Here is a 26,102-nt window from a genome sequence, read left to right as displayed (position 1 = left end):
TGACGCCCTCAATGCAGAGGCTGATGACGTGGGGCTCGATCTCCAGAACCCTGAGATCATGACCCAAGGCAAAACCAAGACCTGGGTGCTCAACTGACTAAACCACCCAGTCCACCCCTTCATTTTGCCAGTTTGAGTGAAGTATAAAAACCTACTTCCCTTTATGTCTCTTTACTCCCTCTCTCCTGCTTATAATTATTTTCAGGCTTTCCTCTACATACATATTGAAACACATCAAACAGTATTATAATTTTTCTTCAACTTACAAGCGTATTATAGAAAACTGAAGAGAAGGCAAGTCTGTCCTACTTATCCATATTTTTGCCATGTCCATCCATCCATTCATCCATCCTTCCTTCCTTCCCGAGATTCCTTCTTTGTTTCCCTCCTGTTTAGAGAACCTCTTCCGCCATTCTTTTAGAGTTAAGTCTGCTGGTGATATAGTCACTTTTATTTGCTTTATTTTCATTCCTGGGGGCAACTTTTTTTTCTGGATATAGGATTCTGGGTTGATAGTCCTTTTTGGTTAGCATCTAAAAAATTGTGTCACTTCTGGTCTCCATGGTTTCTGATGAGCCATCTGTAGACATTCTAATTGTTTTTCTCCCTGTAGGTAAGGTGTTTTCTCTGCCTTTTTAAGACTTTTTCTTTAGTTTTTAGAGGTTTAATTATTATGTGTCTTGGTATGGATTTCTTTGTGTTTTTTCCTTTATAGCATTTGCTCAGCTGCTTCACTGTAGGTTTTTGTCTTGCCACATTGAGAAGTTTTTAGCTATTATTTCTTCAAGTATTTTCTCAGCCCCTCTCTGTCCTCTCTTTTCCGGGATTCCAATAATGTGAATATTAGATCTTTTGTTATAGTCCCTTGGGGCTGTGAGGCTCAACCCCCCCCATTTTTTCCCCCCAATCTCTCAGTTTTTCAGATTGGGTAGTTTCTGTTTTTCTATCTTTCAGTCCATTGAATATTTCTTCTTCCATTCTGCTGTTTAGACCTTTCTCTGAACTTTTTTTCTGGTTATTGTTTTTTTTCCAGTTTAAGTTCCCATTTGGTTCTTTAAAGCATATTTGTTGAGACTTGATTTCTGAGACTTTTCCCCCATTTATTCCAAACATTCTTCAATATTTTATCAAGACCGTCTGCCTTAATGTCTTCATCAGATGATTCTAACATCTCTGTCATCTTGATGTTGGTTCTTTTGGTTATTTTTGTCATTGTGTTTGAGATCTTCCTGGATTTTGATTTTTTTTCCCCAAATTTTTATTTAAATTCTAGTTAATACATAATGCAGTATTGGTTTCAGGAGTAGAATTCAGTGATTCATCACTTCCGTACAACACCCAGTGCTCATCATGACAGTTTTTGCATGTTCTAATTGAAATCTTATACATTTTTATACTTTGTTCTGAGTCTTTGGATCTTACTCAAACCATTTATTTTAGCTGACTTTTTTTTATACTACTCTGGCAGGAAAAGGAAGGTGGAGGTGCTGCCTCATTACTGCCAGGTAGAGATTGAGCCTCCATGGAAACCTTGGGTGGGTGGGTGGGGGGACATTACATATTACTCCTAGGTGGAAGTCCAGGCTTCCCCACATAATCTCCATCGGAACTGTTCAGGGAGAGAAGTTCATTACTGACTGGCAGGGACCAAAGCCCTGGCTCCCTGCTTGACATACTCTAACATCATCCTAATGGGGCCTTTATAGCCTTGAGAGGGGAATGCTAGGCTCCCTACTGGGACTTTGCTGGTGGGGGTGTGAATGGGATGGGTGACTTTAGGTTATTAGCTTAAAAATGGATTACTATTTTTATGCCTCTTGATTAACATTGCTAGTAATTATGCCAGTCAACTTGATTTTATAAGGAGTTCAGCTCTGTACCTGTTCTTGAGGTGTTTCAGGGGCAGCTCTGTGTTATCCCTATTTATAACTTGAAAAGTAGCATAGGAAAGTGATCTGGGAGAAGAGGTAGATTGGGGAATTTAAAATAATACGTGATTGTTGAGGGTAGCTTGTGTAGGTGAGGCTTACCCATGTGGAGGAGGTCAACATGGCTCAAGATGGAATTCTGGAAGGCTGCCGTTTAAAAGAGGATAGGCAGAAGAAAAGGAACAAAATGACCCAAGAGAACCCACCGGAGAGCTAGAGACAAAAACCGTGTTAGGTATTGCAGAAACCAGTAGAAGAGAACTTCAGGAAATGTTGAGTATTGAGCAGAGTCACATATGTTAGATTGGTTAAGTAATCGAAGGGTGAAAATCCTAATATTGGCAATGAGTAAGTCACAGAAGGCAGTGTTAGTGGGATGATAGCAATAAAAGTCAGATTACACTGAATGGGGAGGTTAAGAAAAATATCGATGGAGGAGAAAGAAGGAAGGTAAAAACTGAGGTGCATGTGTTTTATTAATTTTGTTACAAATTAAAAAAAATGTTTCTTTTTGAGAGAGTGTGAGCTGGAGAGGGGCAGAGAGAGAGGGGAACAGAGGATCCAAGGGATCTCTGCAATGATAGCTGTGAGCCCAATACAGGGCTTGAACTCACGAACTGAACTGTGAAATCATGAACTGACTGAGCCACCCAGGTGCCCCGGGGGTACATGTGTTTTAAAATTAAAAATTCTTACTTACATGCTGAAGAAGAGCTAGTATGATAGGAAATACACCAGAGAAGGAAGGTACTGTTGATGGCAAGGACCTTTGATAAAGTGGAAGATTGAATCTAGAGCACAAACGAAGCATCAAAAGTTGAGGACAGTGATATGTATATATATATTTTTCCTCCTGAAAGGGTGGAAAGGACAGAAACAAGACAAAGCTTGATGGGAGTCTCAGAAATAGGGAAAATAATCTAGACGTACATAAATGTTTTTCAAGAAATTTTTACCCAAATTAGTAATTTAATAGTTTACATTAGAGGCATGCCAGAATTGAATATATTTTAAAAAAATATGCTGATGATACAACAGTTCTTATATGCTAAAAGAAAAAAAATGGCAATATGATGAGCAATTAAGAACCAAAATATAGTAAATGTTTTAAATTATCTCTGAGTAGCAAAAAAAGGGGGGTGCTAAATAAGCCATTTTTAAATTACCCATTGACAAAGATCAATGAAAGGTTACCTATTGTAGGTAAAGATATGGGGATAAGGATACTCTCTTACACTGCTCCTGGAATCTTAAAAGTAAAAGCTGAATTAAGCCTTAAATTTCATATACTATGATCCAGTGTGGCTATATTTCAAGGAGATTTTCCTGATATAGTAATTTACTAGTAGAAGTAATTTACTAGTAGAATGGTAGAAGATTTAGATACATTTTGTAACAATGTTACTTTCAACATTTTGGAAATGGTTTATGTGGTCAGTGATAAAGATGGATTGAGTAATGGCTAGTGTTATTAAAATTAATTTTGAGACACCTTGGCAAGGAGGAGATGCTCATTAAGTAGGGGAGGAAAGTAGATTATAAAACCATATACAGTACAATACAAGTTTAATTACATATGCACAGGGAAACAAGGACTTAAGAGTAAACATTTCTGGATGATTTTTATTTTTGGTTTCTTTTTTTTTCTGTGTCTGGATTTTCTTCACTGCACTTACAATATATCCTATAATAGGGAAAAAGAATTTTAAAAACTTCAGTGCTGCTGAGTGCACTCTTAAGGGAATACAGTTGGTGACCAGTAGCTTTCTAGAGTACAGCTTGTACTTTATCGATAGTCTAGCCTTATCCTTTGACTTGAGAAGTATACCTCCAGGGATTTTTACTAAGGAAATGAATAAGAACCATAAAGATTGTTTTACAAAGATTTATTGTGATATGATTTATAATGGTGACATGCTCTAATTGTCCTAAATAGGCCAATGGTTAAAATCTAGTTCATTCTTCCAGTGGACATAAGGCAGATCAATGCAGTCTGTGAAAAATGGTTTTGGGAGTGTACATGATGAAACAGGAAGTTTTCATGCTATCATTTACACAGAGAAAAAATATAAAATGGTATAAGTTTTGTCCTGATTTTCTTCCTTAAAATAAAAGAAAAAATAACAGGAAGAAAGAGATCCAAATCTGGAGTTGTTTTCTTTATACTGTTAGATGTTTTCTACAGTGGTCATTATTTTATAATTATAAAGTTGTAAATAAATTTGCTAATTGATACAAAAAGCCTCTGTATATCTTTTACTTCAGTTAGTTTCTCCATTATGTGGTAAACACAGAATAGACTAAACTCAAGATTTATTTTATTACTTAAACCTTAGGAAAACATCTTTCTTAAAATCTGACTTGCATGTCTTTATTTTTCTGTGACCAAATTTTCTTCTGTCTTTTATAAGAGATTTATGTCTTGGTTTCTCTTTTGCTCCAATGATAATGTATGTGTGATTTTTTAAAAACTGAAAAACTAAGTGAGGGGCACCTGGGTGGCTCAGTCGGTTAAGTGTCCAACCCTTGATTTCAGCTCGGATCATGATCTCACGGTTCGTGAGATCGAGCCCCCAGTTGGGCTCTGTGCTGGGCTTGGAGCCTGCTTGTGATTCTCTCTCTTCCCCTCTTCCTCTGCTCCTCCCCTGCTCATTTACTCTCAAAACAAACGAACGAACAAACAAAAAAACCCTAAGTGAAACATTAGTGAAGATTTCATTAAAAATAAGATTTTTTTTTTACCATATCATATGCAAAGATGAAAGCAATACAACGGCTTGTAAAATAAAAGTAAAAGTTCCCTGCTATGCCTGCTTATCCATTCCATTACTTCCCACATTTTCATTCTCTAGTCGTAACCACATGATAAAATGCAACCATATTCAGTGTACTAGTTGAGTTTCGACAAATTTTTGTGTCAAAACTATGTAGCCATGATCACAAGCAAGATAAAGAATACTCCATCACCCCAAGAAAGTCCCTTGTGTCTATTTCCAATTAGTAACCTCCAAAGGTAACCACTATATTGACTTTAGTTAGTATAATTTAATTTTGCCTGATTTGGACTTTATATCCTGTAATTATAAAGAACATACTCTTTTTTTGTCTGGTATGTTTTTGCTTTGCATATTTTTGGGATTCATCCATGATCTTGCTTATTTTGGTAGTTTGTTCCTATTTGTTGCTTGGTAGTGTTCCATACTATGGATATACCATAATTTATTTACTCTTTGATGGAGCATTTGGGTTGTTACCAGTTCTTAGGAACTATGAATGAAGCTGCACTGAACATTCATATACTATATGTTACTATATGGATTTATATTTTCATTTCTCTTGGATTAAAACCAAGTTGTGGAGGGGTACCTGGGTGGCTCAGTCAGTTAAGCCTCTGACTCTTGATTTCAGCTCAGGTCATGATCTCATGGGTTCATGAGTTTGAGCCCCATATCGGGCTCAGCACTGACAGTGTGGAGCCTGCTTGGGATTCTCTCTCCCTCTCTGCCCTTCATTTGCTGTCCCCACCCCCTCATATAAATAAAACTTAAAAAAAAAAAAAAAACAAAACCCAAGTTGTAGATGATTAGGTCATATGGTAAGGTCATAAAGTCATTAACTTTGGAATGTCGTTTCACAGTTTCTTGTGAAAAGGTTGTACCAGTTTCTATTCCCACCAAAGATGTATGGAAATTCCAGTCATTCTGGGTTCTTACCAGCATATTTTAGCCAGTCTGCTGGATATGTAGTGGCATCTCACTGTGGTGTTAATTTGCTTTTCTCTGGTGATGCTGAACATCTTTTTACGTACATCCCATTTGTCTTTTAAAATTCTTTGTCTTTTTAAAAAATTGGGTTGTTGGTGTAACTGAGCTGCAAGGCTTCTTCCATTTGAAATTAAGTCCTTCGTTTAAAAAAAAAAGGGGGGGGGGGGCGCCTGGGTGGCTAAGTCGGTTGAGCGGCCGACTTCGGCTCAGGCCATGATCTCTCGGTTCATGAGTTCGAGCCCCATGTCGGGCTCTGTGCTGACAGCTCAGAGCCTGGAGACTGCTTCAGATTCTGTGTTTCCCTCTCTCTGCCCCTTCCCCGCTCATGCTCTGTCTCTCAAAGATGAATAAACGTTTAAAAAAAAATAAATTTGAAATACAAGTCCTTTGTCAGCTATATGTATTGTAAATATTTTCTCCTTGCCTTGTTGTTTGTTTCTATTATATATAATGTGATATATATTATATACTATATTATTATTACATAATGTTATTTGTTGACATATAATGGAGATATACTAGTTTCAAATGTACAGCATAACAATTCAATGTTTACATATACTGGGAAATGATCACCATAAGTTCATAACATCTGTCTCTATACATATTTCTTCCCTTTTAATATTTACATCCTATATCTATAGTTTTACTCCATTGGCCAGAACTTTTAAACTTTAAAAATAACAAAATAGTTAAAATCAAAATAAACGTGGTAGTAGATGTCCTTGTTTTGCTTCTGATTTTATTTCTCTACATCATATAAAAAATTTTATAGATTTTTTGGATTAAGTATCCTATGAGGGTTTTTATTAATGTTACTATTAGCAGTGTAATTTTATCAGATGCTCTTTGGCATTTGTTATTGTTAGACCATTATTAGTCGTATCCCTTGATGTTGAATTGGTAAGAAATATCTAGGATATACATCACTTGATTAGGGTATATTAGTACACTGAAGAATTTTATATACTATCATTTTACCTGGTCAGTTTCTGGTTTACTTTAATTGTATCGTATGGGTGTTTATTTCCCTTTTCTGGGTATATAAAGGCTGTGATCAAGATCATATTTGTCTTGTAGGATGAATGGGATGACATATTCATCTTCACATGCATCAAGAGTTTTAAATTGTGCATTTTAAAAATCTGGGCTTATCACTATGGTCATTATTCCAGATACTCATTTTGTTCCTAGTTCTTAGAGAATTTTGTCTGTTTTATCTTCTGTTAATTCACTTCTCTCCTTTTTGAGATAACAGCTTTGTGTGTAATTTTTTTTTCTTTTTTAAATTTTGTGAAAATATTACCATAATGAAGCTTTTTAATTCTATTATAGGTCTGTGTAGAAGAGTATCTTTATCTTATTTTTGTTACAGCCTCTTTCCCTTGAATATATGTATTTTCTGGATATGTTTTTTTGAGTGCTACCAAATGCTAACATACTGCCTCTTTTTCACGGAATCCAAGATGACTAAGCTATTCCTGCCCAGTGGTACTCATTTAGATTTTCTAGAATGGTCTCCACCCCCATCCCAAAGTATTAGTTCTTGAATTGTCAGTGCTATCAATTGATAGATCTTTGTTTTTATTTTTTATTATGTTCTGTTTTCCTTTGGTTTTAATCATTTTTTTTAAAGTTTTATATTTTATTGCTTTGTTTTTTTCTTTTGATAAACATTCAAAATTATGATTTCACCTGTGAAAATTGCATTAGTCATTTGGTATTTGTAGAAATCTCATTTTAATTTTTTTCTCATTCAAATTATTTTATATTTGAAATTTAAATTTTGGTTGATTTCTGCTCTGTTATTCTATTTTTAGCATTCTGGAATTTTTGGACATTAGAGAAGATATCTTTCAAATGTTGAGGGGCCCAAAGCCTGTGTAGTTTTGGCGTTCCCCCTTTAAGAAAGAGGCTACAGAATTATATACACGGATGGATATTTATTTAGAATGAGAAAAGAAGTCATTCGTGTAAATGAAGGGCATGAGTGAATGAAGGGCCCAATCTTCGTTCATTTTGTGGCAAATCTGCCTCTGCTTCAAAGGATAAAATTTGGTTGATGTACATTGAATCTTCATGAATCTTCTCTGCTTTGTGTCCTATATTTTTGACTATGTGCCATAATATTTTTTTCAACTTCCAGTGGTTCTAATAGTTTTTGCACCGATTCATACTTTTTGTTGCCTAAATAATATCATTCCATTATTTCATGATGGCATTTAAGAATCTGGCTGTAGCTGTTGCCAAATAAATTTTACCATGTTCAATATTGATGTTTTCATACTTGATTTCTTCTGTGGACTCAGTTTGATGCATTTTTTTGCCCACCCTTTTGTTGTTAGCCTTCTGAGCACCACATTGTTAGATTTTATTTAAAAAGAAATCCTGGGACCCTACGACCCAGCAATTGCACTACTAGGTATTTATCCAAGAGATACAGGTATGCTGTTTCGAAGGGACACATGCACCCCCATGTTTATAGTAGCACTGTCAACCATAGCCAAAGTATGGAAAGAGAGCAAATGTCCATCGATGGATGAATGGATAAAGAAGATGTGGTATACATATACAATGGAGTATTACTTGGCAATCAAAAAGAATGAAATCCTTCCATTTGCAACTACGTGGATGGAACTGGAGGGTATTATGCTAAGTGAAATTAGAGAAAGACAAAAATCATATGACTTCACTCATCTGAGGACTTTAAGAGACAAAACAGATGAACCTAAGGGAAGGAAAACAAAAATAATATAAAAACAGGGAGGGGGGCAAAACAGAAGAGACTCATGAATATGGAGAACAAACTGAGGGTTACTGGAGGGGTTGTGGGAGAGGGGGTGGGCTAAATGGGTAAGTGGCACTAAGGAATCTACTCCTGAAATCATTGTTTCACTATATGCTAACTAATATGGATGTAAATTTTAAAAAATAAAAAATAAAAGTAAAAAATAAAAATAAAAGAAAAATCATTCTCAGGAAAGAAACCAAAAAAAAATATTTATGTATATATATTAAAATATTGCTTAGTAAAAAAAAAAAAAAAAATCCTGGGGTGCCTGGGTGGCTCAGTCAGTTAAGTGTAGGACTTAATACCGGCTCTGGTCATCTCTTAGTTTGTGGGGTCAAGCCCTGTGTTGGGCTCTGCACTGACAATGTGGAGCCTGCTCAGAATTCTCTCTCTCTCCGCCCCTCTCCCACTCCCTCCTCCCCAAATAAATGAACCTTAAAAAAAATAAAAAGAAATCCTGTTGAGCTTCTTTTTTTCTACTAAAGCTACTTGATCACGATTACTGGTTTGGCCTCTTTGTATTTTTCCCTCCATACTTTCTCATGTTTGACCTGTGTTTTATAGTGTCTTTATTTTGCAGTGACTTTTAAGGAGCAGCATTTATCTTCATTACCTGTAGTGTGGGTGGGGAGTAAGTCACCTTTTCATCCATGAGTGTTTTTTCTCCTCATGAGTTGTGGCTGTGGGCAAGAATGTGTGCAAATCTATGAAGAGCTGGTTGGGAGGTGAAGTAGGTAGTGCACATTTTCTCTTTCTCTAAAGCATTTAGAGATTGGTTAAGTAGGGGAGAATTTATATTGTTTGGGTTTTACTGCATGAATTCATGTTGTCATAATTCTAGTAGCAGTGGTAACTGATGACTTTCAAATGAAATCAAGTGAAAGTTGATAGGATAATTGGTTATTCTCTTGGAGTAAGCCTTCTGTGCTTCTTTTAGGGAGACAGAGAGAGAGTGAGAGAGAGAGAGAGTGAGTGAGTGTGTGTGTGTGTACATGCAAACTATTGCAGACTGTTTTTGCAGTTTCTGCAAATTAAAAGTCAGTTTTGCTAGTACTGATAAAAATGTTTCTGACACTAACACAATACTGCTTGCCTTTTTTCGTGTTAGTAACGACAAAGTATTTGTTCTTTTAACACACAGGAAGAGCATGAAACTGATTTTCCTCCGTGGGACTCCCTTCCCCAGTGGAATAAAGTTAGATAGAATGAGAATTTCTTTCCCTCTTAAACTCTGAAAAAGACCACTTCCTCTATTTTGCATCTTTGGGTGGTGGTTATAGCACTTGTTTTGAGGTTTGACCACCCTTTGTTCAGCTATTTTTATTTTTACATATCATTTTGAGTACACTTAGTGGTATTTTAACTATAACATCTTGTATAATGAAACTCATGCATGCATAGTATGTCTTAAAACACCACTGTTGTTTTGACTTAATTTGTATTAATTGGTTTGTGCTATTTCTGCTTTATCTGAGTTGTTTTTTTTCTTTAACAAATGAATGCCTAGTTTGCCACAGCTGAGCTAAAAAGCCAAATCATACTTTTAATAGATTTGCAATGTTTGCTTTCTCTGCTTAACATTTAAATTATGTAAGATATGACATGAATTTCAACTGCTTGGTTGCTCTATGTCCCCACCCTCCCACCCCCAGTAGGGGACAGACTTTTTTTTTTAAATGAATTTTATGTTTGCAGTTTGCCTTCACTGCTAAAGGCTAAACATAAATCTGGGTAGTGCATGTTACAGTATTCTTTCAAGTGCCTGGGATCCCATAATAGTGTAGTACTTAGTTTCTAAGTACTTAGTACTTAGATAGGACTGGATGTCAGGCAGTAGTATCCACTGAGCACTTTAGTGCCAAGGACTGTGAAGAGAAGGAACAAAATACTGAGGGAGAGGGGCGCCTGGGTGGCTCAGTCGGTTAAGCGTCCGACTTCGGCTCAGGTCATGATCTAGCGGTCTGTGAGTTCAAGCCCCGCATCGGGCTCTGTGCTGACAGCTCAGAGCCTGGAGCCTGTTTCAGATTCTGTGTCTCCCTCTTTCTCTGACCCTCCTCTGTTCATGCTCTCTGTCTCAAAAATAAATAAATGTTAAAAAAAATATTTTTTTTTAAATAAAAAAAAATACTGAGGGAGAGAGGCCCCCTTCTCCTCCCCCCAATACAAGAGAAATAATGACGCATGCTTTCTGTGGAACAACATAACAATTAGAAGTTCAAAGTAATATACTAACAAAGCAAGGGCTTGAGTGCTCAGAGGGTATGGTACTGAAATTCAGGGCTCAAGTTGTAATCTGAAGTTCAGATGAGGGTAGCTGTGGTAAACTACAAATGAGGTACAGAAGGGGCAGTTCTGGGGGGCAGCCAGTGTGTGCTAAACATAGGAAGTTCACACATTTTACTCTTACTGGAAACTATGTCTTAAATTGAATTGGAACTCCTGATTTTGTTATGTGAATGGGAGTAAAGATATAGAACTTTTACCCCTTATTATTTTTTTTAATCATTGCTTAGCTTTCAAAAGTCTTACTAAACAAATTTCAGAATCAGTGAAACTTGATAATTTAAATAAAATTTAAGCATCTGTAAAATAGTTAACAATGGCACACTTCCTGGCACAGAAAGTTCAGTATACAAAATGCTAAAAATTATATAATAGCAGCATTTTAGAAGCTATATAACATATGGTTGTAGTGTTAAGCTGTCACTGTTTCTCATCTGGTGAAAAATAAAGCATTAGGTATATGCCCTGAGATCTTCAGATTTGTACATATTCTTCTGAAGCCTTTACTATACTATCTTTGGGTTCCATGCCATGGGATAATCAGGTCATGTTTAGTGCTGTTCGAGGAAGGAAAACCAAATTATGTTGTAGAGGTTCTAATGTGTTAATGTTTTGCTGTATGCTTTTCTATAATATTCCCAGACAGAAAGTCTTAAATTTGTGTAAGTACATGGAGAAAAGTCTACTGAGATACTAAACTCCATCCTCCCTCAAAATGGGATCAGTTGCTGCTGCTGCTCCAATCACTACTCCGTTCTGTATGGCACAGTAGTATTCCGTGTAAAAAATTGCCATTTTACAAACCAAATAGAAGATAGAATGGAAGAAGAGGCCCCTTGTACGACAGCAAAAAGTTCTTTTACACACCAAAAAAATGTGTAACATTTTTATCAAGAAACCTAAAAATGCTACTGTGGTTCACAAAGAAGACCTAAAGAAATAGAAAAACACACTATATTCTTGGATTTGAAAATGCAAGTTCTTAACTATCAATTCTGAAAGCTAGTAACTAACTGTAAACTCTGAAATCTGTAAACTGGCATTCTAAAATAAAAAACCTAAAAGGATTAAAAAAAACAAAACAAAAACCAAACTCCACCAGTCTGTTGTCAGGTATTTGTGTAAGCTCATTTTGTAGATGAGTGAAATGAAGCTCATCAAATAACCTCTCCAGGGTTACAAAGCTAGGAGGTGGTTAAAGCAAGGCTTCCCAGTAAGGTGAGTTTGAGGGCTCAGACATGATAATAGCTAATATATAGTAAGCACTTACATCATTAACCGTTACTGTTCCAGGTAAAGCACTATATATTTTTTCAGATAGAATAACATCTAAATATATGTAGAAAATAGGAATTTGTGAGACTTTTCTAGAGGGGTTCTAAGGATAATGCATGCTTCGTTTATAGATTTATGGGTCCTTTAGAATTCCTGCCTCCCCGTCCCACTCTTCCCCATCCCTACGCAGTGTTCCAGCACCTTCTCCTATGATCTGCTCTTCTGCTTCTTTATATGTCAGATAATCTTATATAGTATGGATTTTTTGGGGCCGTCTATTATGTTCTGTTAGTCTTTTTGCCTATTCCTATGCCCATGTCATTCTTTCTTTCTTTTTTTTTTTTTTTTTTTTTTACAGAAAAGTTTTATTCTTTCTTATGAGAACTCCTGGCAACATTAAATATATACCATAACTATGGTGTTAGCTATAGTCATTATGTTGTATGTTACATCCCCAGTATTATTATTTTTTTAATTTAATTTTTATTTTTTTTAAATTTACATCCAAATTAGTTAGCGTATAGTGCAACAATGATTTCAGGAGTAGATTCCTTAATGCCACTTACCCATTTAGCCCACCCCCTCTCCCACAACCCCTCCAGTAAACCCTCAGTTTGTTCTCCATATTCATGAGTCTCTTCTGTTTTGCCCCCCTCCCTGTTTTTATATTATTTTTGTTTTCCTTCCCTTAGGTTCATCTGTTTTGTCTCTTAAAGTCCTCAGATGAGTGAAGTCATCTGATTTTTGTCTTTCTCTAATTTCACTTAGCATAATACCCTCTAGTTCCATCCACGTAGTTGCAAATGGCAAGATTTCATTCTTTTTGATTGCTGAGTAATACTCCATTGTGTGTGTATGTGTATGTATATATACATACATATACATACCTGTACATATACAAACATGTATATATATGTATACACACACACACATACATACATACATACCACATCTTCTTTATCCATTCATCCACTGATGGACATTTGGGCTCTTTCCAGACTTTGGCTATGGTTGATAGTGCTGCTATAAACATGGGGGTGCATGTGTCCCTTTGAAACAGCATACCTGTATCGCGTGGATAAATGCCTAGTAGTTCAATTGCTGGGTCGTAGAGTAGTTATATTTTTAGTTTTTTTGAGGAACCTCCATACTGTTTTCCAGAGTGGCTGCACCAGCTTGCATTCCCATGTGTCATTCTTTCTTAATTTTATAAATGGTTAGGACAAGCCTTGCTGATGTGTTCATTCAATAAAAATTTCATTGAACGAATATTTGTGGCCAGTACTATGTGCTAGGAACTGTATAAGTGCTGGCAAAACCTCACTGACCAAAGCAAAAAATTCTCATGGAGCTGACTCTTGTAAAGAATTTCTTGGGGGGCGCCTGGGTGGCTCGGTCGGTTAAGCATCTGACTTCGGCTCAGGTCATGATCTCGCGGTCTATGAGTTCGAGCCCCGCGTCGGGCTCTGTGCTGACAGCTCAGAGCCTGGAGCCTGTTTCGGATTCTTTGTCTCCCTCTCTCTCTGCCCCTCCCCTGTTCATGCTCTGTCTCTCTCTGTCTCAAAAATAAATAAGCGTTAAAAAATTTAAAAAAAAAAAGAATTTCTCGGGTATTTTTCCTGTTTATAAATTTTATAACCATCTTGTGGTTCTGTCAAGTTCAGTGGTAAACTCAATAGGTTTATTTATTTTAGATTGTATCATATAAAGGAAAATTGACAATTTGACAATTATGTCCATGAACATAGAATGCTTTTCACTTCAGATATATCTCCCCCTGCCTTTGGCCAGCTGACCAGTTGCTTGCCTGCCTGACTTCCTTCCTTCCTTCCTTCCTTCCTTCCTTCCTTCCTTCCTTCCTTCCTTCCTTCGTTTTTACATGTTTATTTAGAGAGAGAATGAGAGAGAGGGTGTGTGTGTGTGTGTGTGTGTGCGCACGTGTGTTGTGTTTGTGTGTATGTGTGTGTGTGTGTGTGTGTGTGGGCGGTGAGGGGGCAGAGAGAGAATCCAAAGCAGGCTGCACTGCACGCTCAACACAGAGCCAGACATGGGGGCTTGATTTCACAATTGTGAGATCATGACCTGAACCAAAATCAAGAGTTGGATGCTTAACTGATGGAGCCACCCAGGTGCTCTGGCCTTTATTTAAAGCTTTATAATTTTCTATAAAGGTCTAGAATATATTTTATTAGATTTACTCCCAGTTACTGTATATTTACTGTTGCTATTATAAATGGCATCGTCTGTTTGGCTTAAGTTTTGTAATGGCTTGTGTACAGAAATGGCTTTTTTTGGGAGGGGGTTCTGAGGATCATTATATAGATTTTTGTATCCAAACACCTTGTAGAATTCTGTTGGCAATAATCTGTATCTTCTGTGGGGTTTTCTGTATTAATAAACATATCAAATAATTTTTTTTTCAATTCTGTTTTTTTATATTGCATTGGTTAGGACTTTAAAATATAGTATTGAATAAATGTAATGAAATGAATAATAAATAATAAATATAAATAAATAGTGGACATTATTTCTTGTTCTTGATTTTTAAAGTTTCACTGTTAAAAAAATATATTCTGCAGGGACTAATTTCCTCTAGTCCCACTTGCTATGTATTTTTAAGATCAGGTGTGACATTTTCTCATGCTTTTCCTGTATCTGTTATGATCATGTTATTTTTCCTTTAATCTGTTCATGTGGTGAATTATATTTGTAACTTTTCAAAAAAAAAGCCAATGTATCTTTCTGTTCTGGATTCATGGAATACGTTCATAATGTGCATTCTTGTTTACATATTGTTTACATACTGTTGGATTCTGTTTCCTAATATTTTATTTATGGGCTTTTGGTTTTTTTTTTTTTTTTATGGTTTAGTGAAGTTGACCTGTAATTTTCATTTTACCTAATGTCCTTGTCTGATTTGGTATCTAGATTTTACAGGCCTCATGAATTGAGGAATATTTCCTCCTTTCGTTTTCTCTGAATCTGTGTACTACTGGAATTACCTGCTCCCTGAAAGTTTGGGGGAACTGGCTTTTACCACTTCTGGACCTGATTTTTGTATACGTGTAGCAAGGTTCTTTTCTTTCTTAATTTTTCCTTCTTACGGTCCTAGGACTCTTCAGGATTCCCCTCCCTCCCTTCCTTCCGAGTGTTGAGCGTGGCGGGGGGGGGGGGGGGTTGGAGAGAGAGAGAGAGAGAGAGAACGAACCCCAAGCAGGCTCCATGCTCAGCACAGAGCCCAATGTGGGGCTGAACCCCACCACCCTGGGATCATGACCTGGGCTGAAATTAGGATGCGCGATGCCCAACTGCCTGAGCCTGGTGCCCCAATTCAGGCATTCTAATTATTCTGTCCCAAGACAGGGGTTAGCTCAAATGAGAGTAGGGAGGTCTTACTGATAAGAAAACATAGGAAAGGAAGAACTTCAGGAATGAGTCGGAATTTGAATTAGAGACTAGACTTTGGGCCAGAAACAAGTTGGGGGTGGGTGGGAGGGAAAGGATCTATTTCTGAGATTTTGTTCAGTAACAAGGATCTCCTCCCACCAGGCTGAAGTAGGAATAGGTGGGCTAAAGTGGTCTTAGCAAGTTGACCACTCCCTGCTCCCTACTCCTGCTCCCTACTCCCACTCACTCCGGAGTGATGAAACAAAGGTGCACCAGCAGATCACAGGATATGGCAGAAGTAGCAAACACATTCAGGTTTAACCCCTACCTTCCGCCGGGACTTTAGATATTTTGGTACTTTTTGATCATTCTTCAGAGAGTAAGTATAAAGAATAAGGGACTTCAGTGCCATCCTTACGGAGTTCCCTGCTCCATTCCACCACCTTTCCACTAAGAGAAATGTATTGAGAAAATGTAAAATTTGCTCCCGATTAGCTAGCTCTTCTGTGCTAGTAGAAGGGGAGACGGTATTATGGACAGTCCCCAAAGGTTTAAAAGTATTGACCTGTTTTTAGTTCTTTACAGTTTATCTTTTATCATTATGTTGCTTAAGTTACTAAGAAGATTAACTCGTATTTTCAAGGTTTTCCCATATCTTATATCCTGTTTCTTTTCATAATTGCTTTTAGGATCTTGAAAAATAAATCTTGAAATAAATTTAAATTATTTAGTATTTTTATTTTTGTCAATCCATGCAGTTTTATACAAACACAGTATATTTAGTGCTTTTCAGAAAAATTCCTTTCCTCTGCTTTTTACATAAGTTTTCCTGAAAGCACTAAAAAATTGATTAAGGCAAATCTCTGGGCCAACCTGGTTTCACTTTGAAGACTAAGTATGAATGAGTTTCTACAGGAAAAATTTTCCATAGCTTTTGTTTATAGATTGAAATTAGGGAAATGAACAAGTAAATGAGTGTTGCTTAATGAAGCTCTTTTAAAATTTTTGACTTAAAAATTTTTTTTGACTTAATCTCCCAGTTTCAGTGTCAGTTGACTTGACTTTAGGTAGAGAGCATGTGACTTTAGACAAGCATGCAATCATTCAAGGTATGCTGCTGCTTAAGAAAAAGACTTTAAAAAATGTGTTAGAACATGGGGAAAAAAAAGATCTTGCTCTCTTGTGGTTTCACAGGGTGCCAGAGGTCTGGTTGCTTGTATGTTTCACTCAATTGCTTTCTGTTCAATGAGTAGGATCACTACCGTGCCTCATAACTTTGCAGACTCACTGCAGAGGAAATAGCAAGAGGTAAAAATGACCTCAAATGAATGTGGCTTTTTTGTGGGATGGAGTGAGTAGACAGTGTGCTACAACTAAATAAATCAATTATGCAGGAAGACCTTTACTTAACTCATCTTTATATTCTTTTCACACTGTGACTACCCCTGCCCCTAGCATTTCTTGTTGTTTAAACATTTGTAAAGTGATTAGTTTGTTGTATGTATGTAAATGATTACAGTTGAGTTGTCTAGAATTTTATAATCTTATTATCATTTCTCTAGTAAGCTCTTTCTTTTCCTCTTTTGGGCTGACAGCTTGCTTACTGTGAGTGCCTTAAGGTAAGAGATCTTAGACTCAGTATGGGTTGAATGGAACTAACTTCCTTTATCTCATCATGTTGGATTCTCTTGCATCTGTTTTTGCTAGTTTATCCTGCAAGCTTCTATTGTTTTGGTTGCGTAACCATTTTGCACTTGGAAAAATAAAACTTATTTGTATTTTTCTACCATAAGTCTTGGGTAGCATCATGACCTTTTGTTGGTTTAGTATTGGGTATGAGATATTTTGATAACACTTTAAAGGGGAAGGAGAAATCATTATGTATGGTGAACTTGTAGTTATCGTGCTCTCAGAAGGTGGAAGGGAGTCTGGATAGTTTTATATCTGTGTTTATTGCAATGCCGGTGATACATACCTAGGAAACACTCCTTTATCTGCTGGCCAGCTTATTACCAGTGTCAAGGTTGACTGAGATGTGTGGGGAAGATTTGAGGTCTGGACACTTTTCTCCATAAATACAGACAAAATAGAAGCAATACATTTATTTTGTTTTCCGAAGGTAGCTCTCAGTGTAATGTAGTGGTTTTGGGCACATAATCGAGCCAGACTGCTTGGAATCAGTCTCTACCACTTACTGCCTGTGGCTTTGAGCAAGTTACTGAGCCTCTTACGTCTCCTTTTCCTCACCTGTAAGATGGAGACAAATAATAAGTACTTACTACCTCATGGACTTCTTGTGAGGTTTCAGTGAACTAATGTAAGCAAAATACTTAGTGCCTGGCACATGATAAACTCTGTAGAGGTATTGTTGCCAAATCAGTACATGTGACTCAATGTGTATCTGATGTATGTGTCCCTGAAGGAGTTTGAAATGTAAAACTTAATTTTTCTGCAAGTCTGATCTACAGTGACTTTTGAATAGCCTCAAAAGTGGGGACTGAAAGAATCAATAAAATATCTGTATTTCGGTTGTCTTTACTGTACACTGACTGCCTTCCTCAGGAAATATTTCTTTTGCCTTAGCTGTTCCATGGCCTGGCTGAGTCTGGCTCTTTTGTGATGACCACAGCAGGGAAGCTTGTCCTGGGAGACTGGGTGAGAGTCCCATTGGTTAGGCACAGGAATACTGCCGTGGAACAAGGGGTTTGCTTCTAAGGGCACCTACCTGAACAGATGCCATTTCATCCCTGGGCACTGTAGTGTTAAAAGAGTGAACGTCCAAAAATAGGATTTATTACGATAGTGATTCATTCATTCAACAAATATTTCTCTAGGGTTTATGTGCATGGCCTTAAGGAGTTTGCAGAGACAGGGTTTTCCTGTTCTAAAGTAGAGTGTTAGTCCTAACTGAAGGGGAAAAACATGAAAATGATTTTGCTCTTCCTGCTGTCTCTAAAAATGGACTGATTCTCCTTTATGTATTTATTTGTTTACTTTTGAGAGAGAGAGGGCGCAAGTGAGGGGGGGAGAGAAGCGGGGCTCGTGGTCTCCCTACACGGGGCTCGAACTCACGAACTGTGAGCTCATGACCTGAGTCAAACTCAGATAGATGCTTAACGACTGAGCCTCCCAGGCGCTCTGGCCTGATTCTCTTTTAGAAGTGTAGTTGATGACTGCTCTCTTCATACATTTGAAAGCTTGGGTATGATTTGTTTTGTGGAGGAAGGTCAAAAGGAAAAACTGGTAAGTTCTCTCACCTCTGAGTTTCTTGTTGATAAAATAACTACGTTTCTTAGAACTAAAGAAATGTCTTGCGCATTTTGTTTCCCAAATAATTTAGTGAAATGTCAATATGAATGTTGGCTCTAAAATATTTCATTAATAAAGATATTCTGCATCTTTACAGGTCTGTCTTGCATTTTGTAAATAAATTTGTTCCTGGCAAGATGTATGAATAATTTTTGAATTGTATTTCCCCACTGACGTAGAGGATTACAAGCTGTGGCACTGCTCAAGTGACAGACACCTGCACCCCAGAACTGTGAAGGTAGCAGTGTCAGTTGGTAGTGCATCCACATCTCTGCTTCCACGGTACTTTTTGCTAAACTCACCCTAGCATTTATCACTCAGAAACTGTAATATCTTATCCATTCCGAGACATTAATAAACTTTTTAAAATGTTTCTTTATTTTTGAGAGAGAGCCAGAGCGAGTGAGCACAAGTGTGTGAGTGGGGGAGGGACAGAGAGGGAGGGAGAGAGAATCCCAAGCAGGCTCAGCACTATTAGCACAGAGCCTGACGTGGGGTTCGATCTATCAACCGTGAGATCATGATCTGAGCCGAGATCTAGAGTCGGACGTGTAACTGACTCACCCATCCGGGCACCCCGAGACATTAAAAAATTCGTATTTTAATGTCTTTGTAGATAGGATGCATCTTCCAATTGATGGCATCCTAGAGTCAACAAAAGATGGGATTTGTTTTCTTGCCTCTGGTTTGACCATGAGTATATACCCGGAGGGCAAGAACTGTTAACTCAATTTATTTTTGTTATCTCCAATGTCTGACTTGCATTTAGAAGCCCACTTTTGCTGAATTGCAGTGTAGCAGTTTTTAGGGTCATCTCACTTAAGTGTTGATTGAAATGAGAGTTTCTTCAGAAGACTTCTGCAGGAGGAGGCAAATATTTAAGAGGAGGGCCTGGTAAATGTTAAGTAGTTCACGATGACTTCTACTTTCCCCTCCTGCATCCATTCTGTCTTTCTCCTGTGGTTGATTGTCTTGCTTCATACTGACGCCTACCTCAGTGACAAAGTATTAGTACACTTTACCTGAATTTGTTGCTTTTAGCAGATTCCAGTGAAGTGAAAGACTAAGAATGTTATGTTTTTATTTATGATATAGTATTATCTTGTGAGTATCCTTTGAATATTGCACTGTGCCAAAGTCACTTCTCATTATGTAAATGAGGAAATGGGGAGTCCTTGTGTTTAGGGACATAATGTTTATTTTAGTCCATGGTGAAGAACGACCAAACTTCTGCACGTAAGTTTCTGCTTTAGAAGAATCTTCTTCTGAACTACTATTTTTTGTTACTTTTATTGGTTTGAGATTATCGTATTTATAAGTAGCTCTGTGATTATAAGACTTAGGGCTTTCACACCCTTATCACTGTAAATCATCTGATTTGCTTGAAAGGTAGTGTAGGTCTAGCCTCCCTTTATCTTGCCCCTGAGTACCTTAATTATCAGTCTTGCAAAATCTAGATGTAATCTTAGTGCTAGAAGAAACTGCTTAGTGGCCCTAGTTGTTTTCCATAGCTTTTATATGTAGGTGATTAGAAAACTGAGACCTTAATTACTATTTTTCTGGAAATGATTTTCATGTAAATTTTTTAAAAATAGACTTTATTTGAGAAAAGTTTTAGGGGTGCATGGATTAAACGCCTGTCTCTTGATTTTGGCTCAGGTCATAATCTCAGGGTTTGTGAGTTTGAGCCCAACTTGGAGCTCTGCACTGACAATGTGGAGCCTGCCTGGGATTCTCTCTCTCTCTCTCTCTCTCTCTCTCTCTCTGCGCCTCTCTCTCCCCCTCTCTCTCCCCCTCTCTCTCTGTGCCTCCCCTGCTCGCTCTCTCTCTCTCAAAAAAATAAAAAATTTTAAAAAAAGTTTTGGTTTACAGAAAAATTGAGAAGGTAAAACAAAGTTTCCATATACCCAGCACCCGGTTTCTCTATTATTAACCTCTTAAGTTATATGGTATGTTTTTTAATAACTAATGAACCAATATTGATACTTTATTATTAACCAAAGTTAATACTTTATTCAGGTTTCCATAGTTCTTACCTAATAATCTTTTCTGTTCTGTGGTCCCATCAGGATACCGCATTACATTTCATTGTCATGTTTCCTTAGATTCCTCTTGGCTGACTTCCTTTCTTTTTGGTGACCTTGACCATTTTGAAGAGAACTTAGCAAGTATTTTTGTAGAATGCCCCTCTATTGGAATTTGTCTGATGTTTTTCTTATGACCAGACTGGGGTTTTGGGTTTTGGGGAGGAAGACACAGGTGGAAAGTGCCATGCTTATCGCATCGCATCGCATCGCATCGCATCGCATCGCATCACATCACATCAAGTGTGTGCACTGTCAACACGATTCTTGACTCTTGATGTTGACCATAGTCGTCTGGCTGAGGATAGTGTGTGTGTGGTTTCTCTGCTCTAAAGCTACTAGTCTCCTTCCCCCTGTGTTCCATGTTCTTCGGAAGGAAGTCATTGTGTGTAGCCCACACTGATGGAGTGGGGAGGCTGTGTAATTTTGAACAAACATATTTAGATTGCAGAACAGATTGAAAATGTACCTGGAGTTAGTGAAATTTTTGTTTTCAACAAAACCATTGCTGTTTAACCTGCATTCAGAGATTTGGTTTGGCAACAGTTTTCTTTCTTAGTGTTTCAACCTGCACAATTGCGTGGCAGCTACTAGCTGTTCCTCTTTACCCACCTTTTGTGCCATCTATCTATCTGATAATTATTCTTGAGAAAATAAAATGAAAGTGAAATGTGGGAGATCATTAGTCAAACTCTTGAATAAAACTTGTTAATATTTTGATCTTCATCGGCTGCTTTTCACCACTTAAAAATATTATTTCTAAAATCAAGTGCTTGGTTGATATGTAAATTATGATTAGAGACCAGAACAGTTTAGGACCCAAAATGATCAAGGGAAAGCACCTTGTCGGAAACCCCCATGGCAATAGCCTCTCCTTGTAGTTCCCATTTGTGTGTTTCAATTATAAGGCTTATGTTAAAATTAGATCAGAATTTCCATTGTAGACCCTCAATTTCATAGTTGTGTAACTGCCATATTAACTTGATTGTAAACAAAGGCCTGTAATGATGGGCCTTACTTGAGCAATTAAGGGGAGAAATTGTGAGGACAGGATTTGATTCTGAAGGTGAGTTTAACATTTTTTCTTAACGATTTTCCAAATTTCGCAATGAATGAGGCTGTATTGTTTTATAATTAAAAAACAACTAAAAATAATACAATTAGTTATGAATTCTTGACTTTATCATATTTTTTTGACTACTTTCCCCAAAGTTAGAACCATTTAAATCCATTTACTTTCTTTCACTTTTTGTGTTTTTGTTGACCAACTGAATCTTTCTAGTCCAGAGAACGAAAACTTACTTCATGTGTCTATGTATATCTTTTTGCAATAGATTGTAGCGCTGCTACTATGAAGGCAGCTCAGTTTTTCAGTTCTACTAGCTTGTGAATAGAAAAGCTATTCTGTTTTTTCACTCACTTTTCTTGGGCTTGTAAAATGCACACAAAAAATTATTAGGGAGAAGGAAGGAGTTCATATGTATAGATGAGTGTATTAGTTTCCTAGGTCTGCTATAACAAATTAGCACAAGTTTGGTAGCTTTAGACAATAGAAATGTATTCGCTCACGGTTTGGGGGCCCAAAACCTTGAAGTCAAGTTGTCGGCAGAGTTAGTTTTCCTCTGGAGGCTCTGAGTGATAATCCCGCTCCATGCCTCTCTCCCAGCTTGCAGTGATTCTTGGCAGCCCTGGTTGTACTTGGCTTGTGTGGACACATTACTCCAGTCTCTATCTCTGCCTTCACGTGGCCTTCCGTTCTGGGTCTTGTCTGTTTGTGTCTCAGATCTTCTACTCTTTTCTCTTATAAAGATGCAGGGATTTGATTTAAATCCAGGATGATCGCATCTGTACATCCTTAACTTAATTGTACCTGCAAAGACCCTGTTTCTAAATAAGGTCCCATTCATAGGTACTGGGGTGTTAGGAGTTAGGAGAGTCTTTTTTTGAGTGCCACAGTTCAGCCCACTACAGTGAGTAAACCTTTTCTTGAATCTGCAAGTAAGCGCTGTAAAAGTACTTTTACTAAACAGAGTAATAGTTTTAGTAGCTGACTTAAGTACATACAAATGTGATTCAGAATTTAGTTGCATATTTATTTTCTCTTCGTGTGGTTTGCGATTGATGTGGCATTCTTGTACTGTGAAATTAGGCTGTGCACATATAGACAAGCTATAATTTGGGACGTTTAAATGGTGTGAGTAAAGTCTTAAATTCTGTGGACACATGCCATTTAGCTCTTGACTTTTTAAATCTACATATTTGGGTATTTTTGTAAGACGAATGTTTATATGGTTCCTTTTGATAGGAACCATGTTTGTCTCCACTTAAAAGAGTTTAAATTTATCCAGTGATCTAGTCTGATTTAAATTTGTGTGCTGCAAGGAGGGATTTCATAGAAGCCAAGAATTGCTGGGTGGACAAATGAGGTTAAATAATCAGAAGTAAGAAGGGTAGTCCTTGGTGTGAATAGACAGAACCACTTTCTGAGAAGTGCTGGCCCAGCCTCCTGGGTTGTGGTTTGGAGGAAACCTCTGGTGAGAACATTCTCTCCTTCTCTCCCACTTTGAAATGGAAGCCATGAGAAATTTAGTTCTTATTGTTATTAGGAGAAGAGGTTCAATAAGGCCTTTTTTTTTTTTTTTTAAAGTTCACCTGTGCTATAGACCCATGGCTATAGTATTTGGTAATGTCATTTTTATTTATTTATTTTTTTTATTTAAAATTTTTTTTAACGTTTATTTATTTTTGAGACAGAGACAGAGCATGAACGGGGGAGGGGCAGAGAGAGAGGGACACACAGAATCGGAAACAGGCTCCAGGCTCTGAGCCATTAGCCCAGAGCCTGACGCGGGGCTCGAACTCACGGACCGCGAGATCGTGACCTGAGCTGAAGTCGGACGCTTAACCGACTGAGCCACCCAGGCGCCCCGGTAATGTCATTTTTAAAAACAAGCCCCATCCCCCATCCATTCTCGATCCGCATAGGTCTGTTCTGTTTTGTAGCACTTGTTTCAAAAATTGTCATCTTTATTCTGCTTGCTTATATGTATTGTCACCCTTACTAAGATGTGAGCTCCACAAGCACCAGGACCATATCAGTTTCATTCTCTCTCAGGACTGTACCCCAGCTCCTGAGTAGTAAGTACTTATTCAAATATTTGTTGAATGAATGATCTTGATATACCGTGGATACTTTTGAAATCCATACATAGAGACTTATCTCATTCTTTCAGTGGCACTTTACTATTCTATAATGGATCTACCATAATTCATTTAACATTTCCTGTTAACGGACTTTTAGGTTGTTAATAGTTTTTCACAATAACAAAGCTCATTGAACATTTTGCCTGGGTGTACATACATCTTTGGTAGTTCACAATGTTAATATCCTTCATTTGTACCTATGTTTCTATAAAATAAGCACATTTAAAAATGTATTATTTAAGGGCATCTGGGTGGCTCTGTCGATTAAGTGTCCGACTATTGATTTCCGCTCAGGTCATGATCTCCTGGTTCGTGAGATTGAGCGCCGTGTCAGGCTCTGGGCTGACAGCATGAAGTCTGCTTGAGATTCTCTCTCTCCTCTCTCTCTGCCCCTCCCTGCCCCCGCGTGTGTGCGCTCTCTTTCACTCTCTCAAAATAAATAAACTTGAAAATTACTTCAGTAATACATTTTTTAAGTATAATTGACCTAAATATGATCTAAATATGTATAAAGTGCTTTCCCCCCCCTCTTTGAATCAATAGAAATCTTTTGTCACAACATCTTAAAGGGCATCATAAGCACCATGTACCTACACACTGCTTTGATTACGTCTGTGGGATGGTTCTTGGCTAATCCCTATGGGAGGAAGTATCAGAAGACTTCTGTCTGTTGCATAGCAAGAGTGGGAAAGGAAGGCAACAGCCAGTATAGAGTAAGATTAGAGCATCAAACTCAGCAGTGGTTTTCATTTTATTTAGAATAAAACCCAAAGTCGTTACCATGGCCTACAGGCTCTGACTGCCTCCATTCATGTACTGTTCTCCCTGTCGATTCTGTCATAGCCACGCTGCCCTCCTTGCTGCTGCTCAGCCATGTCACCCATACTCTCACGTCACTACCTTTAACGTGATGTTCTCTCTGCCTGCAGTGATCTTCCTCCACGTAGCAGCGTGGCTGATTCTCTCCACTGACCTTGGATTTTGTCCTCAAATGTCACATTGCCGGCAAAGCCCTCCCTGGCCCTCAATATCACATTCTCCTTGCTAGCTTCTGCTGCTGTCAGCCCCTTTATTTTCCTTTAGAGGTCATATGACCTTTGCTATATTATACATATTTATATGTTGACGGTCAGCCTTCCACAGAACTGCCACAGCCCCATGAGACCTGGATTCCGTCCTCAGCTCCTTAGACATTGTAGGTGCTCTGTTAGCATTTGTTAAAAGTTGAGTAGAACGTGGGCTGTGAAAATCACCAGCCACCTTTACCTCTAGTTGTGCTCCTACAGATCATTCATTCTCTGTTCTAGAAGAGATGAGAAATTAAGATGGGTTTTAGGATATTTGTATGTGGCAGTGGATTGAAGGGAAAGGAAATGAAAAGGGAAGTAACAGGCCAGGCTCTGGGCAGCAAAAGGAGTTGGTTAGTTACCTGCTTTATGGGGCAGTCTTTCCTTTCTAAGTTTGGAAAGGAAGAGAACCATTTTTTAAGTGCTTGCTTTGAGCTAAGCAGTGTACAGGGTATTTGACCATGCCATTTAATCTCCACAGTAGCCCTTTCAAGTGAGAATCATTATGGTCATCTGATAGGTCAGGAAATTGAGATTTAAGATTTATTAAAGAGATTTAAATAACCTTCCCAAGATCTCATACCAGTCAAATGGGATATCCAGGCCTGACAGACTCCAAAATCCACATTCATTCCTACACTTAGTTTATAATACCTGAACAGGGATTCTGTGTATATTAAAAATTTACATTTCACATAGTGGCGTAAAAATATTAGTAAATTTTTATGCATCTTATTTGACTCCTTGTAACAAACTTTTGAAAGTAGCTATAACTTCAACTTCCCAGGTAATAGTATTTTGTGTTAGTGATGTGCTTTGCTGCAAATTCTACAGCTAGAAAGTAGTGGGAGCTACGGCTGTAAGCAAACCTTCCTGGCTTAAAATCTGATATTCTTTCTATTTTATCATACACATAAAAACAAAGGAATTCTTCATATCATATACAAATTATATTTGACACAGTGTAGGAGCTAAATATGCCATAATAAAATTAGCTGGAGTCTTTTAAA

At 37.6% G+C, this 26,102-nt stretch overlaps 1 protein-coding gene across 5 annotated transcripts in view; it reads left to right on the top strand.

Moving 5' to 3' along the window:
• RRAS2 (RAS related 2) overlaps positions 1 to 26,102 on the top strand; it is a 124,319-nt gene that overhangs the window by 69,228 nt on the left and 28,989 nt on the right. Inside the window, exon 1 of one of the 5 annotated variants that reach the window (XM_042904051.1) lies at positions 19,956 to 19,973. The exons of 3 other annotated variants lie outside the window; for them this stretch is intronic. The gene's annotated coding sequence lies outside the window, so the exon portion shown is untranslated. Of the gene's footprint in view, positions 1 to 19,955; positions 19,974 to 21,834; positions 21,888 to 26,102 lie in introns of those variants that run through there. One more of the 5 variants, XM_042904052.1, reaches the window with a different exon arrangement.

The sequence above is a fragment of the Panthera leo genome, chromosome D1 (assembly GCF_018350215.1).
Source record: "Panthera leo isolate Ple1 chromosome D1, P.leo_Ple1_pat1.1, whole genome shotgun sequence".
NCBI lineage: Eukaryota > Metazoa > Chordata > Mammalia > Carnivora > Felidae > Panthera > Panthera leo.
This window is presented reverse-complemented; position numbering and strand designations above follow the sequence as displayed.